The sequence below is a fragment of the Vipera ursinii genome (assembly GCF_947247035.1).
Source record: "Vipera ursinii genome assembly, chromosome: 4".
NCBI classification, from domain to species: domain Eukaryota; kingdom Metazoa; phylum Chordata; class Lepidosauria; order Squamata; family Viperidae; genus Vipera; species Vipera ursinii.
Window position 1 is genome coordinate 4,315,297 of NC_139514.1, and position 4,818 is coordinate 4,320,114.

Below are 4,818 nucleotides of genomic sequence, written 5' to 3' on the forward strand. Positions count from 1 at the left end.
TACAGGGAGAATGAGGGGGTACACAGGGGAGGGGTCACCCAGAAGAGGAGGGGACCCAAGACCAGGGGCAGGCAGAAAGAGGGGGGTACACAGGGGAGGGGGTCACTTAAAAGAGGGGGAGACCCCAGACCAGATACAGGGAGAATGAGGGGGTACACAGGGGAGGGGTCACCCAGAAGAGGAGGGGACCCAAGACCAGGGGCAGGCAGAAAGAGGGGGGTACACACGGGAGGGGGTCACTTAAAAGAGGGGGAGACCCCAGAGCAGATACAGGGAAAATGGGGGGGTACACAGGGGAGGGGTCACCCAGAAGAGGGGGGGACCCAAGACCAGGGGCAGGCAGAAAGAGGGGGATACGCATGGGAGGGGGTCACTTAAAAGAGGGGGGGAACCCAGGACCAGACAAAGACAGAATGAGGGGTGCACAGCACCAGGGACAGGCAGAAAGAGGGGGGTACACACGGGAGGGGGTCACTTAAAAGAGGGGGAGACCCCAGACCAGATACAGGGAGAATGAGGGGGTACACAGGGGAGGGGGTGCCCTGGCCAGAATGCCCCGGGGGAGCCCAGAAGAGGGGGGGACCCAGTACGAGGGACAGACAGAAAGAGGGGGTACACAGGGGAGGGGGTCACTTAAAAGAGGGGGGGACCCAGGACCAGAGAAAGACAGAATGAGGGGGTACACAGGGGAGGGGTCACCCAGAAGAGGGGGGGACCCAGGACCAGACAAAGACAGAATGAGGGGGTACACAGGGACAGGTAGAAAGAGGGGGTACACAGGGGAGGGGGTCACTTAAAAGAGGGGGGGACCCAGGACCAGACAAAGACAGAAGGAGGGGGTACACAGGACCAGGGACAGGCAGAAAGAGGGGGGTACACACGGGAGGGGGTCACTTAAAAGAGGGGGGGACGCAGGGGCAGGCAGGCAGTGGCCCCCTGCCTTCCTCCTCCTCCTCCTCCTCTCCACAATTCTTCTTTCTGTGTCTTATTTTTCCTTTAGATATCATTTTCCCCCCTTTAACACTTTTTTTAAAAAAAAGAAAGATACCCCCTAATTACAGGTATTCCTCGACTTACACCAAGGGCCATTTGGTCACTGTTCGAAGTTACAAGGGCAACGAAAAATGTGACTTAACGACCGTTTTCCACCCTTACAAACTTGGCAGCGTCCCCCTGGTCGGGTGATCAAAATTCGGACATTTGGCAACTTGAGTCACATCTGTGACGGTCGCAGCCTGGCCAGGGGGGGGTTGTGTGTGTGTGTCACATGATCCCCTTTTGCGAGACCTTCTGACAGGCCAAGGGAATGGGCAAGCCGGATTCGCTTAACAACCGTGGCGAGAAAGGTCGTAAAATGGGGCAAAACTCACTTAACAAACATCTGCTTAACAGCAGAAACTTTCCGCTGAACTGAGGTCATAAGTCGAGGACAACCGCTAATGGGAAATGCCTTCAAAATACAGATTAGCTGATTATTGAATACCTGGCAAGTGACTTACTTTTGCCCTGGAGGGAGGCAGCAATAGAATATAGAATAACAGAGTTGGCAGGGATCTTGGAGGTCATCTAGTCCAACCCCCTGCTCAGCCAGGAAACCCTATACCATTTCGGACAAATGGCTGTCCAGTCTCTTCTTAAAAACTTCCAATGTTGGAGCATTCACAGCTTCTGGAGGCAAGTTGTTCCACTGGTTAGTTGTTCTCACTGTCAGGAAGTTTCTCCTTAGTTCCAGGTTGCTTCTCTCCTTGACGAGTTTCTATCCGTTGCTTCTTCTCCTGCCTTCAGGTGCTTTGGAGCTTTGGAGCTTGGAAGATAACAGGTGGAAGAATGAACTGCAGGTAATCCTCAACTTGCAGTAGTTCATTTAGTGACTATTCAAAGTTACAACGGCACTGAAAAACCTGGCTTATGATTGTTTTTCACGCTTACGACCGTTGCAGCATGATCAACATTCAGACGCTTAGCAACTGGCATGTATTTATGACGGTTGCAGTGTCCCGGGGTCATGTGAACCCCTTTGGTGACCTTCTCCGCTAGCTTCCAACAGGCAAAGTGAATGGGAGAAGCCAGATTCGCTTAACGATAGCATGATTCACTTAACAACCATGGTTAAAAAAAAAGGCTGCAAAATGGGGTGTGACCCGCTTAATGTCCGCCTTGCTTCTTAATATAATAATAAATTTGGAAGGGACCTTGGAGGTCATCTAGTCCAACCCCCTGCTCAGGCAGGAAACCCTATACCATTTCAGACAAATGGCTGTCCAGTCTCTTCTTAAAAACCTCCAGTGTTGGAGCATTCACCACTTCTGGAGGCAAGGAGTTCCACTGGTTAGTTGTTCTAACTGTCAGGAAGTTTCTCCTTAGTTCCAGGTTGCTTCTCCCCTTGATGAGTTTCCATCCGTTGCTTCTTGTCCTGCTTTTTGGAGAATAGCTTGACTCCCTCTTCTTTGGGGCAGCCCCTGAGATATTGAATTTACACCCCTCAAAAAGTCATTTGATTTGATGCCACCAAGGAAAGACACCCCCCCCCCAGACATGGCGCTGCAAACTATAATTTGGAGGGGATCAGAAATTTTAAGTGCTGGCTATTTTTTTATTTTTATTTTTATTTTTTAGAAAAATCAGTGCAAGTTGTCCTTTGCCCTTCTTCATTTGGAATCATGACAGTAGTTTATTTTATGATTTTTTTAAAGAAAAGTTGGGAAGGGGGAGCAAAAGAGCTGGCACAAAGCACGATGATGTAAAAATGATGAAATATACAATATTGCAATCTCAGGTCACGAATCCAAGATTTGCAACAGGGGATCTAAAAGGGCGTGAACGACAGGATGCACGTTGGTTATCATGAGGCCTGGAAAGGACCCCTGACCCACACACACACACACACACATACACACACACATGCAGATGAAGTTGGTGGCTCCTGGTAATGCAAAACGCGTTGGGGGAAAAAAGGGAAATTTGAGGAAAAAAAGCAGGAGGGAAAGAGAAAAAAAAAGAGGGGTGGGAAGAATTGGCCAAGATTGAAAGCCAGTTTGGTGTAGTAGTTAAGGTACCGTCAGGCGCAAGATTCGTTTTTCTCACCATGCACGTGTATACATAATCCGAACTAGACTGTGTTTTTTCTCTGTGTCATATAATATATGTGGGTAGAGGTAGAACATCTGAAAACTTTTCTGATGGTTAACAGCATCCCAGCATTGGAAGCAACGACCCAGAGAGAGATGACGGCTTTGCTTCGGTTGATGCCTTCCTATGATAGCTTGACAGCCATGCTTTATCCCAGATGCCCGCACCGAGAAGGGGGTTTGGCTGGATGGCCTCAGGGGCGCCTTCCGTCTCCGAGAAGGGGGTTTGTCTGGATGGCCTCAGGGGTGACTTCCATCTCCGAAAAGGGGGTTTGGCTGGATGACCTCAGGGGTGACTTCCATCTCTGAAAAGGGGGTTTGGCTGGATGACCTCAGGGCACCTTCCATCTCCGAGAAGGGGGTTTGGCTGGATGACCTCCGGGGCGCCTTCCGTCTCCGAGAAGGGGGTTTGGCTGGATGACCTCAGGGGTGACTTCCATCTCTGAAAAGGGGGTTTGGCTGGATGACCTCAGGGGTGACTTCCATCTCTGAAAAGGGGGTTTTGCTGGATGACCTCAGGGGTGACTTCCATCTCTGAAAAGGGGGTTTGGCTGGATGACCTCAGGGCACCTTCCATCTCCGAGAAGGGGGTTTGGCTGGATGACCTCCGGGGCGCCTTCCGTCTCCGAGAAGGGGGTTTGTCTGGATGGCCTCAGGGGTGACTTCCATCTCTGAAAAGGGGGTTTGGCTGGATGACCTCCGGAGTGCCTTCTGTCTATGAGAAGGGGGTTTGGCTGGATGACCTCCGGGACGCCTTCCGTCTCCGAGAAGGGGGTTTGGCTGGATAGCCTCAGGGGTGCCTTCCATCTCCGAGAAGGGGGTTTGGCTAGATGGCCCCCGGGGTCCCTTCCACCTCTGGAAAATTACCCTGCTGAGGCCAAGACATCAAGAGATTCTGGAGATAATAAAAGGCTTGGATCTGATCCGAACCAGGAGATAACGGGGGGCTGCCTCTGAAGCTTGGAAACAATTCTGAAGATTTTGCGAAACAGTTTGTTGGCTTGCCTGCCCGTCTGGCAGAGAGACCTCAGGGCGAGATAGCGTGTCTATTTTCTGCCTCTTTCACGGTGGAGCAACTCAGGACCGATGGCTACTTCCCAGTTGGCTTCTGGCTCACTGCAGGATCCATGCCATTGTGGCTTTGGGCAAAAGAGCGATGTGAAAACTGGTTATGTACATTGTGTCATCATGCTGGATGGATGCTGGGGCTGAAATCCGCCTGGGTGGGTGGGTGGGTGGGTGGAGGAAGGGAGGGACCCAAGATCTATGACCCTCTGCAGGGCCCAAAGACTAAAAGGTTAGCTCAGGATATTGGGTTTTAGTTTTAAATTTCGGGGACTTGAATTAATTAATGGTTTTAACTGATTTTAATTTTTGTATGTTATGCTTTTAATTTTCCCTGTAAACCGCCCTGAGTCCTACGGGAATAGGGCGGTATATAAATTTAATAAAATAAATATTCTATTCTATTCTATTCTATTCTATTCTATTCTATTCTATTCTATTCTATTCTATTCATTCCCCAGCCATCCATACTGGCTGGGGAACTCTAGGAGTTGAAGTCCACCAGTCTTAAAGTTGCCAAGCCAGAGACCCCTGCTCTAAATGATTGCATGCACAGCTGTCTACAATGAAAGCCACAGCGAAACTATGAACATAAGTCACCCAGAAATGAGCTTCTCTCCACTAT